We start from the raw sequence: 24,546 nt of genomic DNA, 5'->3' as shown, positions 1-24,546 counted from the left end.
TATCAACCTCCAGTATCACTGCTGTGAGGACTAAAAGCGAACATATGTAAAGTACTTAGAGCAGTGCCTGGCCCTTCCTAAGCACTGCAGATACGGATTTACCATGTGCCAGAACAGTTGCAGACTCCTGACTGTAACAACTCAGCAAAGGATGGTAACTGCCCCATGAGTTCTTGTTGAACAGAACCTCTTGAAGTCTGTTTCCCCCACCTCATCCCTGTAGACATACCTAGAATAACCCCCAATTCCTTTTCTGTCATATTCCTTAATTTTGAATCCAATGTTAAATCAGTTATTGTCCTTCCCTGCCTCCTTCCCATTTGTTTTCCTTGGGGAATAAAAAAAAACTGACGTCTTTTTTTTTTTTTCTTTTAGTGTTTATTTTTTAGAGAGAGAGACTGATTCAAGTGGGGAAGGGACAGAGAGAGGGAGACACAGCATCTGAAGCAGGCTCCAGGCTCTGAGCTGTCAGCACAGTACCTGACACAGGGCTCAAACTCATGGACCGGACCATGAGTGAGATCATGACGTGAGCCAAAGTTGGCTGCTTAACCAACTGAGCCACCCAGGTGCCCTGAAAAGCTCATGTCTTTTTATTCCCAGACCATCAGAGTGATCTTTCATTACTTGTTATTGGTAGAGCTCTTACCAATTTTGCCTTTAAAAATGTTTTCATTATTTTTCTTATTACCAAAAGTAATATGCATTCAACATAAAAACAATGCAAATGCACAGAACTTTGTAAGAAAACGCGAATGGCCATGATAATCCCATAGCCAGAAATAACCACTGCTAACTGCTCATTATATATGCTTCCAGAGTTCCTCTAAGCTTATGTGTAATAGCATGTATGGCTTGAAGCCAAAGATGCAAATATAAATGGGATCACCGTATCCATACTGTTCTGCAGTTTGCTTTTTTCACTTTTTGAACGTTCTTCCATGCACAAACAGATCTATCTTATTTATATTAGTGGCTACTTGGTTTCCTTTTACAGATCTAGTATAGCTTGCTTAAAGTTTCCTACTGGATTGTTAGACTTGTACACCATCACAGGCTTTTGTTATTACAAACAATGCAATAAACACCTGTATGTGTATTTTTATACACAGGTACAAATACTTCTGAAATATATAATTTTTACATATATAAGCCTGAAGTATTAATTCCTAGATGTAGACTTATCTGGTCAAAAAGAACACACATATTAATTTTTTTCCAAAATTACCAAGTTGCCTCCAAAAGGATTGGCCTGATCTGTACTCATAAGTGTACGTGAAGGCCTGCTTCTCCACATTTGACAGTTTTCTAAGTATTACTTTTTTTTTCTCAGTTTATACCAATCTTGAAATCCTATTTCTCTCAAATCTAGAATCATAGTTCAAAGGCCAGGGAAGATCAAAACGTGGAACAGAGTGTTTTTACAAAAGCAACACATTCCAAGTCAGTTACAATAGTGGGATGTTTTCAATCAAACTATTGCTCCACTAGACGTTAACGGTTTTAAAAGTGTTCTAACCTCCCAGAGGAGCAAATCTGGTTCTGTGATTAAATCGCTTAGTGCGTAGCCCCTGCCCTCATACCACCTCCTTCTTGGCTGGGTGTGTGGAATCGGAGAGGCTGCTAGTAAGAGGGACAGGGCAAGGAAAGTGAGAGAGCAAGCGAAGGTCAGAAGGGTTCAAAATCTAGTGTCATGTAACTCTGCTAGGACAGGCCCTCGAGTGTGCTCTGGACCTCTGTTCATGCTCCTCCCTGCCACGATTGGTTTTCTTCACTTCCGGGGCCTGATCTACAAGGGCTCACTTTCCAGCCTCAGTTCTATCACCCGCTTCTCTCAGAAGCCTTTCCTGAAACCCTAGAAAACCACTCTAAGGCCTGGCTATAGCCTCTATCCCAACACACACCTTCCTGAGTATCTGTCACATTTTGTGCAGCCTGTTTACACAGAGCATTGGAACGCTGAGTAAATGTGGACTGAACATTCACTGACATGGGGAGACCTTGACAGAGATGAGACTTTCCATTGTTCACAGAAATGGATGGATTCAGGAAAAAGGAGATATTGAAGTATTGGGCTGGAACCATTTGTCTTGTTATAAAGCATCAACTCCAAACACCCCTCCTGGCTTTATTTCTTTATCCCCGCTTCTCCCCACCCATGAGAAACAGGGGAAATGCGTTTCAAGCGTACAACAGAAACAAGAGGGAAAACTACCAGGCTGGGAAACAGAGGGGGCAGCCTTAGCAGGGCAGTCCTTAGCAGAGGGCAGCCTTTCACCTGCCTGCTTCAGACCCAAGACAAGTTTGGCAAAAAGGAATGGGGAGAAAAGAGCAGGCTCGGATTCAAACAAGCAGCGACTCTCCAATATATCTTTAATAGCAGAGACGGAACAAATGAATTTGGGAAGCTATTCGTGCCAAGATAAAGTTTGTGAGTGCCCCAAATACGGGGCAAATACTTTCTCCTTAGAGACTGCTTAAAATGACTTTTTCGCAAATTCCCCTCTACCATGTCATTGCATTTCTCCCCATGTCTTCATGTCAGAGTTTTAGTCCAAAGGACAGACCCAGGAAGGGCGAAGGTTGCTGACCTTGCCCCGCTCCCGCCAGGCGACAGCGACTGCCTGGCTCCGCGCCCTGCTCAGGTAGGCGTTTGACAGGTAAGTCTTCAGGCGACAGCGATCGTCCCCGCCCCATGCACCTGTTCGGCGGNAGTCGCGGCGCTCGCTGGCTGCGGTTGGTCCCGGAGCTGCAGCGCCTGCACGGGCCCGGAGTCCATGTTACGCTTTGTCTAATTCCCCCCGTTACAGAGTCATGTGCTGCTGCTCCNAGAGAGGAGAGAGAGGACTGCCTCCCTCCAGCTCCCCCTCGCGCGCGCCCCCTCCTCTCGCCCCGGTCCGCGCAGTCGGGAGGGCGGGGAGACCCGGTTTCGGCCCGGCCGATTCTTCCCAGAGGTGGGTGTTCGGTGTCTGGCCTCGCTGGCCGCGAGCCCAGAAGGTGAGCCCTTTAACTTCCCCAGAAACGCCTCCCCCTCGCCTGCTTCCCTGGCCGGGTGGGCTGGGCGGGGAATGAGGGCCGCGCCCCGCCCCCCGCCCCGGAGGGAGGGAGCGGGGGGCCCGCAGGTGCACCCTGCGCGCCGCGGGCCATCTCCGGGTCGGGTACCGGTATAATCCGCTTCTAGCTTGTTTGAAGGCGTGGGCACTTGGGAACTGGACTTCTGCTCCAATCCTGGCCAGGGGCTTGGGAAGGAGCATTGGGGGAAGTTGCTTCCCAGAAGGTTGATAGAGGCCTTCCTCCTAATGTCCCCCCTCATTTGGGGTCTCCCGTGGGGGTAAAGAAATCAGGGTTTGGGAGAGGGCTGTTTTTTGTTTTTGTTTTGTTTTCTGGGTTGTGTTTCTCAAAAAGCCAGCCGCAGTGAAGGAGACCTGCCGCAGGTCGAGGGAGGAGAGGTAGGTCCCTGCTGGAGTGGAAGAGGTGGGATTTGCGGTCCTAGTGGGTACGCGGCTGGGGGTGGGGGTTGTGTGGCAGAAGGTGAGGAGGTGAGGCTTCAGGAAAGGAAAAAAACACTAACGTGTGAGGGAGCCAGCGCTCAAGAGGTAGGCAGAGAGATGGGGAATAGATACTGGGGAGTCCTAGGCAGTTGGGGGGCCCAGCTTGAGCTACTTGGGGCCCATACTTGGCTCCTTCTGCTTTGCACATTTCCTCCTTTCCTCCTTGAATTGCAGAAATATTTCTTGTTGGGCAGATCAAGCTGTGAGGATCTATTTTGAAAGAGATACCTGAGTAAAAGGAGAGCAGACTGCTGGAAACTTTCCTCAGCTTTGATAATGAAATTCCATTCAGGCCATGCTTATTGAGCACCTATTTTGTGTTCTGTGCTGGACTTTGGAAGAGTCTGGACAGGCAAGGAATTCCTGTCTGCTGTTTCGTGAGGTAATGGTGAGGGCTGTTTGCCTCATAAACAACCAAAGGGCACTTCCAAGTGCCAGGAATGGCAGTGATTCAGACCTTCCCCACCAAAGCTTCCGGGACCCCTCACCCCTGTTCTTTACAGACCCGTGGGAAGAATCCTGCACCATAACAGTAAAGGAGGTCTTTAGACAGCATTTCACTTTACTGTCCAAAAATACTGGCCAGACTCCTGCCATCAGCTAGGAAAGGGTTAGAGTCATCACTTCGTCTTCCACATCAGTTGATTAAAACCCTGTTAAAATGCAAAAGCAAGAGAGGAAAGATCCTGAGACAGTTGTAAGAAGGATCCAGCACAGTTGATTTGGAGTGTTTGATCTCCGTAGGTTATTTAGGGAGCGTCCTGTAAAATGATTAGGTAATCCATGGAGCTGGAAAAAAAAATGCAAATCTTGAACTGGCATGGTTTACTTACATATTTGAACATTTTATCTTAGGTTTGTCTTGTTTTATTGAGGGTGTGTGAGTGTGTACTTTGTTGATTAAAACTTAACACATTAGAAGGTTGGAGAGGGAGGTGTCCTTAGGTGACCCGGTCCCCCAGTCTCTTCTGTTACCACGTTGAGTAGTGTATGATGTAACGGTTAAAGCATTGAGCCATAGTCAGATTTTTCTCCTTGCCAAGGTTTACAGGGTTTAAAAAACTTGATCAAAAGTCTGCCTTTTCCCCTTAATTTTTATACTGTGATGAGGTTATTTTGCTTAATTTTACAAAATGTTGATGTGTTTGTCATGTTCTGGTAGCTACACTGTGTTGGCAGCTATATGATGGGAGCAAGACCTGGTTCGATCTCAGTAACAGGTAAACTGGCACCATCTCCGAAGAAGTCAAAGTTTTGTTCAAACTGGGCACTCATAATCCCACATGTTCTTGAAATGGTAGTTGGTAAGGGATTTCACGTACTTTTCACGTGTAATTGGAGCTGATATTTGACATTCTAAGAAACACCAGTCAGTATTTATTGAGTGCCAGCAGCAAGCAGAAAACCAGAGGGGGTGTTGTGGTTTCTTAACAAGGAAGGAGAGGATTCTTGCACAAACAGAGGGCAGGTAAGACAGGTATAAGGTGAGGACACCATCAGAAGCAAAGGACTGCATTTTTCTAGGAGGTCGAGGAATACTGAAATAGATGGAAAGGGTATTTGGAGCCAGATGAAAGTATTGTGTGCTCTGGGGAAGGGGGAAGGAATGTGTTTTAGGGGAAGCAGTGAGCTTTGTCACAAGTTAAATACAGTAAAGAGGTTTGCCTGGCTGGAGCAAGGAACGAGACTGACGAAGGGAAGGGAGATCTAGTTAGTGGAAAACGTGAAGCACAGGTCAGTGATGTTAATCATTTGCCTCAAGAAGAGTGGTTCTCAACCACGGGTGATTTTGCCTCCCAGCAAACATTTGGCAATGTCTGGAAACATTTTTTTGTGTCACAGCCAGGAGGCAGGTGCTGCTGACATCTAGTGGAAAGAGGCCAGGGATCCGGCCACACTTTGATCCTGCAATGCTCAGGACGTTCCACACGACAAAGAACTCTCCAGGCCGGCCGAAATGTCAGTAGTGCCAGGGTTGAGAAACCCTGCTCAAGACAGCAAACGTTAAGGCCACCGTGACAAGAAGTTACGTCTCAGAATCGGCCTTGAAGGAGGTGGTTCTTGACCGGTGAGTGAGGATGTCAGGTTTGGGAAGCCAATCTAGGAGCCCTCAAGTGAGTAGGATCTGGGCAAAGCCTAATCAGAAGAAAAGGACATTTTCAAGAAGTCATGACAAATGAGTTAGCAGAACAGTATAATACTGGGTAGGAGGGGAATTGTGGAATCAGAATTGGAATGTTAGAAAGGTCCTGGTCTAACTTCTTTAGTACATTCTTGCACTTGCTAGGCAGCCTCTGTTTAAACACCCCTAGATGGGACGCCTGGGTGGCTCAGTTGGTTAAGCAGCCAACTTCTGCTCAGGTCATGATCCCTTGGTTGTTGAGTTCGAGCCCTGTGTCAGGCTCCGTGCTGACAGCTTAGAGCCTGGAGCCTGCTTTGGATTCTGTGCCTCCCTCTCTCTGCCCCTACCTCGCTCTCTCTTTCTCTCTCAGAAATAAATAAACGTTGAAAAAAAATTTTTAACGCCCCTAGAAAGTACAGGGTACTCTACTTATGAAGACAGGTCATTATATCTTTGGATTCCATGTATGATTTTTATTTGAGCTGAAGACTGCCTCCTCGAAACTTTGTTTCATTGATTCTGTTCCTCTGGAACTTCCCACATCCAGAGGACAGCCCCTTGAATTCACAAAGACAGTATGATGTCTCCCTCCCCGTTTCTCAATGCAAAATAGTCAACTTCTTTTCACAATCCTGTGTGGGACATAGTTTCTAGATGTCTTTTTAGTTTGTCAGCATCTCTTTAGAGTAATGATGTCTGGAATTAAATACGGTAACTGAGGTGTGCCTGGTCGACAGAGAATAGAGTAGGATGGCTGTTTCCTAAAACCAAGGCATAAGCATCTACTTGCTGTAATTTAAATATAAACAGCTGTCTTTTTAAGTTTTTATTTATTTATTTTGAGAGAGAGAGAGAGAAAGAGCGCATGCGCATAGAGGGGCACAGAGAGAGAGAGAGAGACAGAGAGAGGAAGGGAGAGAATCTCAAGCAGTCTCCATGCTGTCAGAGCAGAGCCCAACGTGGGGCTTGATCTTGATCTCATGAACTGTGAGATTATGACCTGAGCCAAAATCAAGAGTGGAATGCTTAACCGACTGAGATCCCCGAGGCACCCTACAAAACTGCCTTTTTTTTTTTTTTTTTTTTTTAAAGCAACACCTACCGCAGATTCACGTACAGGTTCTGTCCAGCCAAACTGTCAGAACACCCAGATATTTGTTGTATGAGCTGCTGCCACCCTGTTCATTGGGCAGATTTTTGTATGTGTATGTGAGATCGTGTGGAAGTTTTTTGGTTTGTTTTTGTCCCTGTTCAGTGGTATCCTATTTATTTTGGTCCAGTCTCAGGCCTTTTGAGATTTTAAAGTCTTGATTCTGCCTTTTGATCTGTGAGAAAGGAGTAGAGGATGACTTTGCCAAAAGCTTTACAGTCACTTATATTAATACTGCGCGGAACCCAGTAGTTTGGCACTGCTGGTCCTATTAGAGAGCTGAGGTGTTGAGTGATGGAGGTAAATTCTAGAGGTTGATTGGCCCTCCGTTTAGAGGCTTCTGAGAAATCTGTGTTTGGGGTCAGATGTTGTTGCATTTAGCTTTTGCACATGTTTGCACCTGAGATGCCCTTTTGAAATTATTGGAGTCAGTCGCAAGCTTCTGAAGTCTGTACTCCATCCTCTAGGGCCTTTGTAATTCTGTTTCGACATCTGGAAGAGAATTCCTGATGTTCTGTGCAAATCTGAAGCTTGCCAGATCAGAGTTGTTTTTGAATTTTGTGGAGAGGTAAATAGTATCACTGGCACCGAAAAACCACATATGAACGTGGTTCCCACTCAGGCTAAGCTTTTTTCCTTTTCTTTTTGCTAGTATGCTCAAAATACTTAATTAGTGACAGCTTTACATTTGGGGAAGGAGAGAGGATTAGGGCTTCGAAACCAGCCCTTTTCCCAGAATTAGGGTTTAGCTTGTCATTGGTGTAATTTCATACTTACCAGATTTCAGTGTCTTCAATAAAATGACATTAGGAAACGACCGTGCTCAGAAGTCTTATGAAGCAGGCAGTTCAGAAAGCATAAGTAACTTAGAGCCAAGTTCTTCAAATGTTCTAGATCTATCCGACAGACTAGATTTCAACAAATGACTTGGTTGGGGTGGATAGCCATCCAGTATCGTTGAGAGTGCTAGAACGAAACTCCAGATCTTGTAGCTAACAAGTGCAGCCTCTTTGTTATGAATATCCATTGTGCCTTGAACCCCTGCTGGTGTGTTGTCTGTCCAGATGGTCCGTCCCTTTGCTCTTGCTTCTGTTCTGGTCCACTTGGGAAATCTCTTCATGTCCCCTGGAGATGAGGGATATTCCTGAGAGAAGAAGGGGTGTTTTGTGAAGGTATGAGATTTCTTGAGAGGGAAAATATTTGAAAACCCTTGGATGTTGTCCTTTAATACTTTCACAGGCTATACCGAACTTGAAGCCACCTTGAAATTAAAGATGTGATGTATCATTTTGAATAGAAAGGCAGAATTTTATAGATGGAAGGTATCAACACTTGAATTTATGGGTGAGAAAATCGAGGCCCAAGGAGGTGATGTGATTAGCTGTAGCTTACCCAGAAGGTGATAGAGCCGGCATTAGAATTCATCTGCCTGAAAGACCACAAATAAAGGCTAAGGATAAAGATTTCTCCTCTGCTTGAAGGTGTGTAAACAGTGGGTCCCTCAGGCCTCATTTACATAATTGATCCAAAAGAAGGAGCACACAGTGGAATTTCTAAGTTTACAGATGACGGCAAGCACTTCTGAATTATGAAATAACTAACCAATGGGGATTTACTCCAGAGAAACCGTATTAGGATCTGTGAGTCATCAGCAGATTTGCAGGTGAGTTTCTTTGTGGGCAGTATGAGGTCAGGTACTTAGAAATTATGGACCTGTCATAGGGTGGGTGTTTTGGTGGAAAAAACTGGGGAAGGACTTGGAAAACACTTTCACAGTGTTGTCCCAACTCGCTCTTGCAGGTTAAAAAAGGCAGGAAACGCTAAGCTTCATACAAAAGATTTTGGAAACAAAACAGAAAATCTTATTTGAGTTTCCACTGTGCTTTTTTCAAAGCATGGGCCCCTGTCTTTAGGAAAGACCCTGGGGCTGGAACGACCAGCATAATGGGACCTAAAAAATGTAGACATTCTTGCTAGAATGGAAGCTCCGGGAGGACGGGGCCTTGGCCCTCTGTTTTCCTGGTAAAAATATCGGGATTTAAACAAATAAATAAAATAAAAAATAATGGGATGTTTAGTATCTGGAAAGGAGACTGCGAGCAGATATTATAGAAACCCATGAAACCATTAGGATAAGAATAGAGGAACCTGGATCGTTCCCCTAATCCCAGCAAACCCGAATGTGCTATTTCAGTTGCCTGCTTCCTGGTCTCCGTGCTCCAGGCCTTGTCAGTGCGGTGAGGGCAGGGAGATATCTGTGTTCTGGTTTCCTAGTGCCTCAGACATGGCATGTCCTCTGTATTTCTTTGTCGCCAGAAGGGATGCATGAAGAGGTATACCTTAAAGCTTTATAATACGTAAGTTCGGGATGAAGGCAAACAAACGTGGCACCAGTTTTTCTCAACCCTGGCTATCCTCAGAGTCAGTCTGGGGAATAAAGTTACTCGACTCCCATCTATTCACTCAAAATCTCCGGGGATGGAGTTTCATTTCGAAAAGAGCTCTCTCCGCCCCCACGGAACTCCCTGCATACAGCCAAGACTGGGAACCACTGTCTCCCATCCTTGTACACAAAAGGCTGGGTACCTACTGAGGACATAATGGGGCCAACTTGAAGTCTGTTCGTGAGCAGTTGTTTCCAGAGAGGGTCCGTGGTGACAGTTGTACCAGCCTGTGGGGAAAAAGAATAAAAGCAATGTGGCAAGCTTCTCAGTTTTTATCTTAATGGTAAGTTTATTCAATTTAAAAGGTCTTTTTGAAAAATCTTGGATGCTTCCTACTTTGAAGTGTTAATTTTTTTTTCCTCTTGGGAAGGATGGTGATGGTTACCTTTTTGAGGTCATCTCTTGGTCACCCAGACCCTGGCAGTTTTATGACAGTCTTTCTGTCAGATTCTACTGGTCTATGAAATCAAGCGTGGAAACTACTGTTGCTCTGAGGTTTTCAAGATGTCCATATCCTGCTGTTGACACCTGCTGTCCTGAAGGCTCACAAATATCTGTGTTCAGTTCCATTGTGCACACTTCTTAAAACTTTTTCACTTTCCTCTTCTGCTCGCTGGTAATCATTAGGAACACTGCCAAGGAAGCCTTCACTTCTGCAGCATCCCATAAATTCCATTGCTAAATCTCAGCGTCAACAGATCACCAATGCTGCAATGGGTTCCACGGAGGAGGGAGAAGAAAGGAAGTTCAAGACAGCCCTTCCCTCTGGAGGATGTTGATCCCCAGAAAGTACCACGTCTCCAGGTGTCACGTGGCGGAGACAGGACAGATTTGTGCCGTCCCACTGTGTATGAAATACCATCAGCCAAAACTCTCTTCACTGATGGTTTCGAGCTTAGTTCTAAGACATATTTGAAAATGAAAATTGTTTGGAAAATGGTCTCCCTCATGCACCTCACTAAATAAGCTTTTAAAATCATTTTATTATGAGGTGTAACTAGTTTTGTTTTTTTTTTTTAATGTTAACTGGTCAAGAAGTAATTGGACAATGTGCGGAATACCCCAAATTAATACTAACCACTGTTGATTAGGCATTTCCTTATTGTCCAAACGGATGCCATGAAATTTATATGCATTCTCTCTTTTTTTTTTTTTTAAATTTTTAATGTTTATCTTTGAGAGAGACAGAGTGTGAGTGGGGGAGGGGCATAGAGAGGGAGACAGAATCCAAAGCAGGCTCCAGGCTCTGAGCTGTCGGCACAGAGGCACAGAACCCGATGCGGGGCTCGAACTCAGGAACTGTGAGATCATGACCTGGGTGGAAGTCAGAGGCTTAACTGACTGAGCCACCCAGGTGCCCCTACATGCACTCTCATTCAGTCCTTGAAGCAATTCTGAGTGGAAGGTAGACTTAACTCCCACCTTACAGACGAGGTAACTGGGGCTTGAGAGGTTATGTGATCTGTAAAAAAAAAAATCACACAGAAAGTGTGGAGGTGGAATTTGAAATTAGCCTTGTTATTTCAAAGCCTGTTCTCTTATCTACTGTTCTCATTACTCTTGTGTTTCTTTGTATTCATTTTATATTACCTATTCATAATCTTGCCAAAAAAAAAAAAAAAGAAAGCCAAGAAGGAGAATGGGATTTTGAGGTGTAGACGGACCTCGCAGCTTGTCTAGATCGTGCTCCTCATTCGTGGGTCAGATCTGAACTGTGGGGACACAGGCCGTAGAGCGTTGAGCCCCCATGTCATTTGCATCTTCTGGCTTCCAGGCCAGTGTTCTTGCCAGCACACAGGGCTTTAGAAAATAGCAACCAAAATAACACCACTTGAGGGAAACTTTACCCTAGAATTGAGAGAGTAATTTAAAAACACTTGTTTTGGTGATTTCTCTGGCCCTATTCTGTTTTGTCACCAGTGTTGGTGACGGAATGCCACTTGTAATAGCACACACGACACCCTCCTCCTTAAGAGATCTGGCCTCATAGTAACTGCTGGACGTAAATATATGAAGATGTAGCTAATATTAATTAAGGTGTTAATATCTAGGTGCTCACTGAACAAATGCTATCACAAATACATGCAATTAAAAAATAATCATATCTATATTCCTCTAAATAAGCAATCAATATCCATATATTTATATCCTGTATTTATACTCTGTCTTACAAATTTATTATGCTCAAGTATAATAATTTCACTGGGGTGAATCCATTCTGCTAGAGTTTCTACTTTCACGGTTTTATTTTTCATATTAGCATTTGTCCAGTAATAAAGTACAAATTAGGAAATGGTCTGCAGTATTAACACATTGTTCACGAACGCACCCCCTTCCTATACACACAGGTACAGAGAGGGAGGGAAAGGCAAAGGGAGAGACACTCTTCTCTCTCTTCAGCCTAGTTCTTTTCAAATATTTTTCTATTACGGGACATTTTCCCTTTCTCTTGGCTCTAAGTTCTTTTCCTTACAAATTATTTGTACCTGGAAAATTCTGTACAAAGCCAAAACTTTGTAAGTGCATCTGCAGTTTCTGCACCAACTAGAGAGCTTTAGAGTTGGATGGCAACTCTGCCTCGGGGTCTCAGGCAAATCCTAAGCACTGCCTGAAGTAAGCCTCCGAGGATGAAGTGTAGCAGCTGGTCCTCAGCCTCAGGGCAGGGTGATCCGGAGGGAGTGGACCTAGGCTGAACTAGAAAATGCCGGTCTGCCTAAAGGGGCCCTGTGGAGCTGATCTGTTCCGCAGCCAGTTGTCAGCCATACGGGAATGTAGGCAAGTCGTGCCAGATCTTCTGATTTTTCACTAGAAGCCAGAAAATCTGGATTATTTCTTTAAAATGTCCTGATTTTAGAAGATTGGCTCACTCAGCATATAAATAAGAACTTCCTGCCTTGACCAAACAAAATGGCTTTATGGGCTGGGATACAGCCTACAACCTTAGGCCCTAGAGACGGATAGTTCTTAGGGGCCAGGTGAATGGAAGCATAGGATGTGAATAAAAGCACAGCACACTTCGTAAATCAGTTTCAGTGGAAACAAACCAAAACTTGATTTCATTGTTTTGTGCTCCCCCCCACCCCCCAGCCCCTCCCCAGCAACGTACAAAAACAGCAGAAAAACTCCAAAGCCTCATATTTGCCATGATGGTTAACAGTTTCTGCCCTTTACGTTTGGCATGTTTGAAGTGAATACTTTTGAAGGGTTGTCTTGCTTGAGGGGTAACAGATTGAGGGAGAAAGTTGGAGTTTGGGAGTGAAGGAGCAAGACAAAAGGGATTCGGATCTTGGGGCTAAGGGGGCAGGTGGGCCGAGGAGCAGAGAATGAGGGGTAAGTACCCCGTGGAAGTGAAGAAGATCATCTACCCCCAAAGATAAGGGAAGAGGAGCATTTATTTATACTTCAAAATTGATTTGGGGGTGATGTGGAAGAGAGGGAGAGAAAAGAAGAGCCCTTACCCAAGAAAGGGAAAGTCGTGACCTGATAAATACTGAGTAGTGTGGGATCTGTGTGGGTGGGCCGAGTGCCATTGTTTCGCCATTCCTTGTGTGTGCGCATTAGCTTGTGTTGCGGCTTCTGCAGGAGGGCCGGAGCTAGAAGGAAGGTGAAGGGCTCCTGTGAGAAAGGAGAATGTAGAAGCAGGAAAAGAAGAGACTGCAGAGCAGCCAGTATCAAACAGGAAACGAGGAAAGCTGGAGAGCGTTTGCATTGCAGAAAGTTGGCCGTATCCGGGCGCAGACCGCAGCGTGGTCGCAGCCCCCCTCTGGCCCGCGGCCCGGGCTCGCGGCAGCCCCCACGGCCCCTGCGCGTGAAGGTAGCGACGGATGACCGCAGCCGCCCAGTCGGGGCGCGCTGCTGGTGAACGAGGGAGGCTGACGTTGCGCCCCCTCCCCCTGGCTGGGTGCCTCCGTGCGGGACACGACCTCAGACCTGCACTGTGACCCCACTGGTGCTGCCGCCGCGCTGGGTTTTATCTGCTCCTCTGGGGACAAGCCTTCAGTCGTTCTCGTAGAATAGGTCGAACAAATGCCCCGTATGAAAGTGGAGAGGCGACACTTTAGCAGATTTCTATTAGTGGTGGAGGCTGGACTCCTAGCTGAGAGGGGATTTTTAAAAGCATTGTTTTCTTAATCATCCCGAGCATAGCACATTGTTCCTGGAATTTCAGCATTTTCTGGGAAAGAGCTCTTTTGATTCATCAGCAGGTTTTATTCCAGTCCTTAGGACTGTCATCCCTGTGTGACTGAACCATGTCCTTCTCAGCTGGTGAAACTTAAAATTTTTAACTTTGGTTGCTTTCAGAATAAAAAAAAAATACATTTAAAAGGTGGGCCCTCACATTAGTATAGTGCAGTGAAGGTCTTTGGTTTTTTTTCTCATTATGGAAGCGGTTTGTAGGATTGAGAGAATGGGTGCAAATTTCCTTGCAGTACTGCTGGGAAGAACAGTTCTTCAAATTCCACCATTTGTTCTTCCAGGGACTCAAGTCCACAGATGGAAACCTGGGAAGAGCCTATCAGGAAGTGAAACTTGAAAATGTTCTTTGTGCTGGTTTGGGGCATCATGAATCAACAAACGGTTGTCTTCTTGAACCTTCTTATAAAAAATACTTTAAAAAGAACACAGTCTTAGAGAGCGATTCTCTTCTGGGAATCATGACAGGACACGTTTATGAAGTACTCACATACACCTGGCACTGTTTCGAACACTTTGCCTGTAGTAGCTCATTTGCTGCTGCTCACAACAGGCGGAGCGCCCCAGTCTGGGCGCCCTCCTCCATGACCATGACTGTGAGCGTGAGCAGCAGCCCAGGAACTCGGGCCATGTCCTCGAGGTAGTAACAGGCCAGTGATGGGAACCGAAGCCCTTGCTCCTTCAGGATCCGTCCTTTTGAGGACTGCATTGCTGCCTCTTGCCGTCTCTCCCAGCAAGGATCTCAGTGGCGGTAGAAACTCTTTGGCTTTCCACATTACCTTGGCTTTAAACTCAGGATCAAGGTGGGATTTTTAAAAAGAATGAAAATCGCACTCTTTGGCTAATCGCTCCTCTGCAAACTGAATGAACAGTGTTGTTTCCATCCAGGAACAGAAAGCGGAAGGTCATCCTGGACCGCCCATCCTTGGGCCGCTGTTGCAGCCCTCACTCTTGGTGTCAGAATCGTTTTTTAAGAGCACAAAAGCTACTTTACCTTTACATTTACAATTAGTGGGTTTGGAGTGCTTCTAACAACATTAAAAAAAAAAATGGTTTTCACACTTAATGTAAGGCAGTGGTAGGTCCATGAGTCTGGAGCTTGGGGACTTGAGTTCTAGCCCTCACCCTTTCTTCTACTGACCGTGTGACCTTGGTTTGTGCAGGACTTGGGTTTCATCCCCTTGGGAATGATGGGGGTGCTAATAGTGGCAATGTGACTGGTTTGGTGAAGGGAAGGTGCTATTATGCAGGGCAGTAGTTTATCATCAACAGTAGTTGTATGTGTTAGGCCGTGAGTGGACCAGCGTGTCCTTTGTGGGCCATGGAAGTCATTTTCCATGGGTGAGCGGCGAGGTGGATGCCTGGGAGTCCTCGGGAAGGTCTGTGTTGATCTGAACTTCTTCCCTTTCCTGTTCTTTCCTTACCTGTTTTCTAGTGTGGACGATAGTGTGGGTGTGGACTCCGTTTCTGGCCCAAACTCCTTTTCCTTGGCTTTTCCCCCTCCTACTTTGGGCTCGTCTCCAGTTTGCCTACAAAGTCCTGTTTGTTGTAAGGGTGAAGCAGGCGATTCTCTGGGCAGCGACATTGTGGCTGCAGGCAGTTGCTGTAGTTCAAAGCAGAAAGCCAAGCTGGAGTAGGAGGGACACTGACGGGGCTTGTTCGTTAGAATTTTGTACATTGATATTTGAAGGAAAGAAAGGGGAATAAGAGATGACTTGTCAATAGAAATATTATGAAATGCCCTTCATAACAGAACAAAATTGGGTAAGGAAAAAGGCCTTTAAGAAATCACTGCTTATTACTTTGAAAGCAAATGCTTTTTTTTTTAGTTTTTTTTTTTTTTGAGTGAGAACAAATGCTTTTTCACCAGTGCGTCTTGCAGTACATTTTAGTATGATAGAAACACAAACTAATAATAAGAAATAATAAAAACAGCTGTCATTTTGGTGAATATTTAGGTGGTCCATATTGAGCCAAACATTTTTCATGTTTTATCCTCAGTTCAGTCATGAAGATAGGTATAATTTGTTGTTGCTGTTCCATTTCAAAGGTTACAAAATTGAGGCTCAGTGTGTTTAAATAACCTGCAAAGGAGTCGGGATGCCTGGGTGGCTCAGTTGGTTAAAACGTCCGATTTCGGCTCAGGTCATGATTTCATGGTTGTGAGTTCAAGCCCTGCTTTGGGCTGATAGCTCGGAGCCTGGAGCCTCTTTGGATTCTGTGTCTTCCTTTCTCTCTGCCCCTCCACTGCACTCTCACTCTCTCTTTCTCTCTCTCTTTCAAAAATAAATAAAGATTAAATAACCTACCAAGGGTTACAGTGCTAGTAAGTACCTGGAAGAACTAAACTTTGAACTTGGATCTGCCTCTCATCCACAGAATAAAATATGAGTTACATCTCCCTCCTGCTTTCAGGGAGGAGACCAGCATGTGAATAGTGTGGTATAATTGAGCACAGTGTGCAGTAGATGTGGTAACTCCTGCATGAGCTAAATTTTTTGGACATTTGCTCAGAGGAAAGAGAGACTGATTTTTTTTAAGTCTGTTTGTTTATTTAGAATCCCAGGCAGGCTCCGCACTGTCAGTGCAGAGCCTGATGTGGGGCTTGTGAGATCATGGGGGGCTGTGAGATCATGACCTGAGCCAAAACCAAAAGTTGGACAGATGCTTAACTGGCTGAGGCGCCCAGGTGCCCCGAGACTGATTTTTGACTGGAAAGACCAGAGAAGATTTCACACACACAGAAAATCAGTTTCAGAAAGGGCCTAGAAGAATGCGACAGACAGTGATTGGCAGAGAGGGCCTAAGGGAACGTTGGGGCAGCAAAGCATGTATGGAAATGAAAAAAGAAGTATGCAGTGTGTTTGTGGGATTGATAGTGTGACACAGTGAAGGATGTGGAGAAAAGGAGGGCAGAGAAGCAGTGTGGGACAGGTTACTGAAGGCCTAGAGTGTCCTGCTACAGAATTTGGACTTCGTTCCATTGCCTTTGAAGGTTCATGAGAAGGGACATTACTTGCTCTAGTCTCTGACTTCATTGAGGCAGGTAGTAGCCTGAAGAAAGGAATAGAATGTCTGCAGCAGGGGTTCCCGGACCAGACTGCACCTTACTTAGGTCACTGGGAGTTCCTTAAATGAACAGAATGACACATTCACCCCCAGCAGTGATTCTGATGGTGTGGGTCCGGGGTGGGGCCTGGCCTGGGTGGTCATATTCAAAAGGTGTTTCTGAGTGTAGCCAGATCAAGGAGTAGGTCCTGTGGGCATTAGAACGTTGGGGACTGGGGCTGGACCGAGCAAGACTGTGGGTTTGTCATTGTGTGGATAATCTGGAAACCAAGCAAGGGGGCCGGTAATCAAACACTGGGGAAGATCTGTCTATATGCTCTATAAATCTTAAATAATAATCTCAGAACTGGGTCGTTTTCATATAAATTTTCCCATTCATCTCTAGAATGTAGTATGGCTCTAATCTTTATGCCTGTGTGTTCTATTTGCCCTGTTTCTTTTATTTAGAGGGAAACGGCATATGTAGGGTTTTCTTGGTGACTGTTCAGCAGCAGTCTCTTAGAATGTGAGTTCTGGAGTCCACTTCCCGAGGCAGCGTGGCTCCAGACCTCACAGTTCACCTCGGTCTCTGAGGAGTTGGCTGAAATGCTGCTCACTTGTACATTTCCTGGGACCCGGCCTGAACTGAAGCCATTTTTCCAAATGTTGCAGATCTCTCTTACTCCCATTTCTTGAGTTCTAAATCAACTACTGACGTTTAAAAGTTTAATTTCTGCTGGGAAGGCAAACAGTTCTACCAAGGGAGAAGCAATTTCGCAACATTAAAGAAATTAGAAATGATAATTTATGCTTAAAAAAATAACGTTAGTCCAAGTTTTAGCTCTCTTCTCTCTTCCTTCTCTACTGTTCTTTATCCTGCCGGGTGTTTGCAAACTATTCTCATGACCTTCTGCCTGTGTGGCATATTTGTAGTGGGGCCAGATTATACATACACCACTGACTTTTTCATCTGACCTCCAGATTCAGCCTTCGAGCCCCTTCGTGTCTTTGAATTTTGCTAACAAAGTCTTCTTGTTGAAAAGGATATTATTTCTCATGGAACTGTACTGATGGTGTGTGGAATAATAGGATCATACTTTTTGAAGTTCAGACCTAAGGTTCCCCCAATTTTAAACCTCTAGTTTGCTGTTGCTTACTTTACTTAGCTCACTGGTGGCATTTCAGGTCTAGAGGTGGTTAGTACCCATTGGACATCCTAGCTCCTCCCTGGAAATTAAAAGGAGCCCAAAAATGAAACTGAATTCCTTATTATTCTTCACCTCTTGGTTAATTTAAGGGACTCAATTGGCTCGCCCTCGTTTGTCCTTCTTACACCTTCCGGATTAATGTTATGTGCACCTTTGATTGTAACGGTGTGAGTGATTTCTGAGTTACTTTTGAATACTGTTCCTTACGGCTCTTTTCATTATCCAGCCAGTGTTTTTCTTTCTAGCTGCTTAACTCCTGGGTGGTTCTTGTTGCCACGCAAGTTTCAGTTGATTTAGTGATCCTGATTTCATGGGACGCTGTATCAAATGCTTCAGGAAGATCAAAGTACATGGGGATCCTTGGATTCCCTTCCGTTGCTCACTCACTTGGGTTGTATAGCCGGGCAGTCCTGGAGCCTTGCAATCCAGGATTCTGCTCAACGGTGAGGAAGCAGCTCTTGTTCCTGGCTTCTCCATTCTGCAGATAGCCTTTCCTTCCTTTCCAGTACTCATTTATTTAGCAACATGTAGCAGGCTGTATTATCTCTGACCCCTTACAACTGTTTTTTGCTGCAAAAAGGAAAAACTCTGAGCCTTTCATTTGCCATCCATGGGATACCCCATGAGCTTTAATGCTGGAAAAAGCAAGCCCAATCTAATAATGCTTTATTGGTAGTAAAATGTGTTGGTTAAAAAGTAGACTCTGTGGCAAGCCAGGCTGCCCATGTTCTGGTATTTGCTAACAGTGTTACTTTGGACAAATTGGTATCTCTGTGTCTGTTTCCTGACCTGTAATAAGGAGGTAGTGGTAATTCCTACCTCATAGGGTTGCTATCAGGAATAATTGAGTCAGTGTATGTAAAGTGGTTAGAATTTGTTTAGCTAGGATTAAACATTGATGAATAATCTTTCAGAAGTTTATAGTATCGTTTCTAGATTTTCTAGGCTTTTTGTTACTCTTTTATGCTATTTGCCTCAGCCATTCCGTTACAAGCAAAGGAAAGAAAGTCAAATCAAACTCTCCGATTTTGCCACCTTAAGTTATTCATAAATTGTTTTTTTTTTTCTTTAAGGTTCCATTATAGTAGGGATACCTGGGTGGCCCAGTTGGTTAAGTGTCCGACTTCAGCTCAGGTCGTGATCTTGACTCAAGTCATGAGCCACGTTGGGATCAGTGCTAACAGCTCAACCTCAGAGCATGGAGCTGGCTTTGGATTCTCTGTTTTCCTCTTACTCTGCTCCTCGCCCATTCATGCTCTGACTCTCTCTCTCTCAAAAATAAATAAACATTAACAATTTTTTAAAAGGATTCCATTATAATAGATAATTGAAAATTGAGATAAATATATATATATTTATTTATTTAAATGTTTTATTCATTTCTGAGAGAGACAGCGTGAGCAGGGAAGGATCAGAGAGAGAGGGAGACACAGAATCTAAAACAGGCTCCAGGCACTGAGCTGGCCGTTAGCAAAGAGCCTGACACGGGACTCGAACCCATGAACTGCAAGATCATGACGTGAGCCGAAGTCGGATGCCCAACCGACTGACCCACCTAGGCGCCGTGAGAATGGATATATTCAATAGAACAGTGATGTGTGTGAATTATTCCCTCTCATCGCCTATAATTTGGTATCTACAGATGTGTACAGTTGTTTATATATTTAACTCTTTTTTTAAGAACATGATTTCCTTGGTAGTGTAAGTTTTATTTGTTTGACTTGTTAGGAGCAATGCTTTTAAGTTGTTGGATTTTTCCTGTATTATTTTTTAAATGGATGCCCAAAGAGAAGTAATTTTTTTAAGACTTTGTTTTTAAGTAAGCTCTGCACTCAACATGGGGCTCGAACTTATAACCTCAAGATCAAGAGTCATGTGCTGGCCCGGCTGAACTGGCCAGGCATCCCTAAATATTTTTTTTTAATAAGGAAGCAGAAATACTCACTACAGAAGATGAATAGACAAAACATGCCTTCCAAAGAAAAATGTCTTATAGGGCAGTGTTTAGTCTACACAATACACATCACGATCAACAGTCAGTAAATAACCGAAGGCTGGCCATTGCTAACAGTTTGTGCCAGAAGCATTTTGAATATTCTTAACTTGTGTACAGGTATTTGCGTTTAGTCAAGCTTTTGTGGTTTCTTGCTATTCTTTCATACTTAGGCTCTCTAAATCAATGCCCATCAGTCATTATGTCCTCCTTTACATATATATTTGTATACTAGCTGAAGAGGGAGAGGGAGACTAGGAAAAAATATATTGAAATTTTGATCATCACAGTTTGACCCATGGATCTGTCTTATTTATTAATTTATAAAATAATACTCAGCCGCAGCCCAAGAGCGTATGTAACCTAATTTGTATGGATTTGCACTGCTAGGGTTTAAAGTGAGTTGGCCTGTTGCAAAACACACATTTACAATGTACACTTTCCAAAAAATTGGCAAGGTGACGAAGCCACACGATACAGCTAAGAGAACATTATAAGTTGGGTTTGAAACGTAAGCGTCTTTTGAGTAAAAGTTGTGTAGAACGGAACAATAACTCCACAGCCAAAATGCACCCACTCGTTTCTCTTCAATTAAAAGGAGGAAGTACCGACCCAGGGTGAGCTTTAGCTCCATTACCTGCTGCTTTGAGACAATGACTTAACAGGCCGGAGCCGGGAGGGAGCCAGGAGCCGGGAGCCCTCCTTCTCACATAGTGTTAGCAACCCTTCCCTGGAAAGGCAGTTCTGCACATTCAGTGAGGCAGAGCACGTGAGGGCTTCCAGGTCAAGTCCCTAATTCTGTGCAGCATGGGTGAGTTCATATGTGTGATCAGAAGCCAGTGACACTGGGGCACTGAGCTGAGAGATATACTAGCCCAGGCCTATAGTCACCCTGGCCCTGTGTTTCTCCTCTGTGGCTGGCTCTTCGACGTCCTGCCTTGGGGTGCTCTAAGCAGTGCTTTCCTTCTCAGCTCGTTCAAAGCCAGGAAACCCTTGTGCCCAGAAGGGACTCTAAACCATCTTGCAGGCAAAATTTTAAAAAATGATGTGTGTACCCCCTTACTACATTTTTGCCATGGGAAACGACACTCTGGCTCCTTGAAAATGGCTAATAACCCTCTGTGGGTAGATGCCAGTCAAGCCAGCCAGTTGGCTCCGAGGACGTCTTCCTCGAAAGCCATGGCCCGGGTTCTGCAAAGGCTAGGAGGTGAGTGTCCGTGCCAGAGACCTCCTTTACCGAAAAGCCTGTTGCATGTGCCACCCTGCAACTGCAGACAGACAGGGTCACTAACTGAAGCCTGTGAGTATGGAGAGACAATCTCTTAGGTAACCAGACAGCTTGTCAGTTTTCTTTTTCTTGTTTGCAAAATCCAGCCGTAATAATCACCAAGAATCCTCATACAAAGAAGTCTGTGGCAAACATTTTTGACCACCAAAGTAAGGTCTTTGTCTTTCTTTTTTTACAATGAAGACAGATAAGCAGCATCATTTAAGATGTGAGTTTATCGGGGCGCCTGGGTGGCTTAGTCGGTTAAGCGTCCGACTTTCGCTTAGGTCACGATCTCGCGGTTCGTGGGTTCGAGCCCCGCGTTGGGCTCTGTGCTGACTGTCAGCTCAGAGCCTGGAGCCTGTTTCAGAGTCTGTGACTCCTTCTCTCTCTGACCCTCTCCTGCTCACGCTGTCTCTCTCTCTCTCTCTCTCCTAGAAATAAATAAAACATTAAAAAAAAATTAAAAAAAAAAAAGATGTGAGTTTATCATCTCTTCCTCCACACCTCTTAGTCCTCAGAGAAGCTGTCTCTCGTCACTTAATTTGGAGCTTCCAGAATGGCTTTCACAATGTTGCTATCTTCATCCATGGCCTGTCATATTTAGGGAGTGGAGACTCTCAGAGTGAACTTTTCCAGTATTCTTCCAAAATCAATTTTCTCTCTTGTGGCATGATTTGTGCCAACCAAGGAGCATATTTTTTCTCTTCCTAAGAGGTTGTGGTTTTAATTAATTAATTAATCAATCTCAACAGGTGTAAGGTAGAAACACTTCTCCATGAAACACAGAAACACAGAAGGTGCAGGAGAATTGCTTAACTGTGGGAAAGTATGATCTGACACTTAGACCATGTGGCTCTTAGGAAGCATGTGTGGGACTGGTGCAGTCATAGGAGTGTTGTATGTATTAATTATCCCAGCTGCAAACTTTGGGGTCCATGCAGGTTAATTTAAGCATGTTTCCTTGGGATTGTCTTAAGAATTTGCTTTTTCTTTAGAGGTTTTCCTTCTAGGCTCTTGGAGTCCTAAGGAGTAACAGAAATGAAAGCAGGGATACCAAAATGTATTTTATTTTATTTTATTTTTATCCTTTTATTTTTAGAACTGCTTATTTTTGAGAGAGAGAGAGAGAGAGAATACACACACGTGAGCAGGAGAGGGACAGAGAGAGGAGACAAGATCTGAAGCAGACTGCACGGATAGCAGAGACACCGACCTGGGGGGGGGCTTGAACTCATGAACCCTGAGAGCATGACCTCAGTCAAAGTCATGCTTAACCGATTGAGCCACCCAGGCACCCCCAAAAATGTATTTTAAAATAGAATTATGTCTTCAAAGACATAGTAATATTGACAGGGTTTTTTAAGTGAGAGAGAAGTGAGAACAGTGTTGAGCTACATGCCTTCCTTTCTGTTGCCTTCCCGCCTTGTACTTTATGGGGGGAGAATGGCAGTGTTTTGGGAAAAAGCATGAAGTCTGAAAAGAGATGAAGAATTGACAAGTCTAGGGAGGTAAAGGACTGGGAGAAGGTAAAAGGGGGCAGCTAGGGCCCAACGGGACCCCCAGAGGATGCTGAGACCCCCTCAGAAGTTTCAGTGACAAGCCCTCATTAGACTGGCTGAAGGATGAGGATGTACCTCTGCCTCCACCCAGCCCCTGCTGTCCCTTTCCAGCTGTTCACCTGCACACACTACTACTCCAGAGTGTGCTGCTTAGTGAGGGGGCGGGCAAGGGCAAGTGAGATGCAGTTCATCTGGAGACAGGATAAACTTTGTCCCTCACTCCTGCAAGCGTCTGCAGTCTTGCCATTGCCAAGATTCTTAATCGCCTTTCTATATGTGCTCTATTTCTTGGCATCAGGAAGGGAATAGCGTATTGCATACAAGAGAGTGTAAGCTAAGCGCTGAAGCAGAGAGAAATAGAAAAGGAGAGAATTTCAACAGTTTCACTTAAAGTTGAGGTCATGTGTATGTTGTTTTCTTTTATTTTCCCTCTTAATAAAATCCCAGTGAGAGAAGAATTCAGGGAACAAATATTGGTCAGCTGATTAGGTTCTGAACTTGCACAGACTTTGTACCTTGGCATAAGAGTGGCTATCCTAGAGCCTTTTGAACTTTTGCCATTGAGTAATTCTGAAAAGACTGAAAGAGCCAGTTGAAGGCACTTGGGAAGGGGCACCGTGACCTCTGCTTGGGCAATAAAAGTACGTATTATTGAGGTGGGTAAGGACCCTAGGTAGTCGAACAGGGTTATAACATGCAAGTTGCAGAATCATTTAGAGATGAAGAAATGGATCACAGATGGTCTCTGGGCTTGATTTTTCTCCCAGGATTCACTATTGTTTTGAGAATTAGCAGAGTGTAGAGGAAATGGCCCAGATTTTATACTTAGGAAGACCTGTTATTCATCTCTCCATTTGACCACTTTCTAGCTGAGGCATCAGGACAGTTACTTAACTTCTCCGACCCTGTTTCCTCAGTTGGGAATAGGAGAATAGAACATTCATAGATCTGTTGGGAAGTATTGAAACTACCAGTGTATTAGAATGAGATACTGCCTAGCAGAGAGTGGGAACTTAACGTCCATCAATTTCAACGTCAGTCAAAATTTGGCTTTTTATAATAGAATAGTTGTCCTACCGTGTTGAGTTTTGAAACATGAATAACCTTTATTTAAGCCATCAGCTTGTGGTAAAAGGGGCTGTTTATCCAAGACAGTCCTGTAAGTACCTTGTAACCTGAGAGATTTGTGTGCAAGGTCAGAAGGGGTACCAGTGAAGCCATCCACCTCTGGAAGTCCAGAAACCCGGCACTAAATACACATACAAATTCCTAAGGCTGGCACACTGCATATGGCAGATTCTTAAACCATCTGTGTATTAATTTTTAAACATTACCCTGAAGTTCACCAAAGTCAGAAGGTAGCACCATGAACCAAAACTCAAGAATTTTGGAACTGCTTTGTGATTTCATAAGCACAAAGAAATCCTTAATTGTTCTGTGAAAGGGTACACAATACCAGTATCTTCTGTGTGGAATTGGTGTATGTCATGTTAGGGGAGTGTGAGCTTGAGGTCGGTGCTCCTGGAGACCCAAGGACCCTGGAACACTCTCCCCGCCCCCCTCCACCCCAAGTTTGCGGCAGCTGTGTGCAAGCTCTCTTTTGACTCAGCCAGGCGCAGGACAAGTAATTTCCCATCCTCGGGCTCTTTCAGTTGCAGAGCTGGAGTGGATATACTGGGATGTGGCTATTCACTTTAAAATTTTGCATAAATCCAGCCTCCACTCCCTCGGAAAGGCTGGGTCCTGTCTTTACACCTTCCCCAAGGCGATTTTGTTGCCCGGGCGGGGGCGGGGAGGAGAGGAAAGGAAGAAAACGGCGGCCGACTACACGCGGCCAGTGCTCTGCGCTCGGGAGGAAGCGTGCAGCCCATTGACTCGGTACTTGTGGGGAGGGGAGAACCGAGGCAGGGGCTGGAAACGGAAGGGCTGCGAGCGCTCCGGCAGCGAGGCCTCCGGCAGGGGGAGGCCCGGGCCTCGGGGAGCCACCTGGGCAGGAGCCGGTGTGGC

The 24,546-nt window shown here is 44.8% G+C and overlaps 1 protein-coding gene across 2 annotated transcripts in view; it reads left to right on the top strand.

Moving 5' to 3' along the window:
• The first annotated feature begins 3,342 nt into the window (after positions 1–3,342).
• Positions 3,343–24,546, top strand: part of LRRC8D (leucine rich repeat containing 8 VRAC subunit D) — a 121,643-nt gene continuing 100,439 nt past the window's right edge. The window contains exon 1 of one of the 2 annotated variants that reach the window (XM_077746146.1): positions 3,343–3,449. The gene's annotated coding sequence lies outside the window, so the exon portion shown is untranslated. Of the gene's footprint in view, positions 3,450–5,599; positions 5,620–24,546 lie in introns of those variants that run through there. The other variant, XM_077746147.1, reaches the window with a different exon arrangement.

The sequence above is a fragment of the Crocuta crocuta genome, unplaced genomic scaffold, assembly GCF_008692635.1.
Source record: "Crocuta crocuta isolate KB4526 unplaced genomic scaffold, BGI_CrCroc_1.0 scaffold48, whole genome shotgun sequence".
NCBI lineage: Eukaryota > Metazoa > Chordata > Mammalia > Carnivora > Hyaenidae > Crocuta > Crocuta crocuta.
This window is presented reverse-complemented; position numbering and strand designations above follow the sequence as displayed.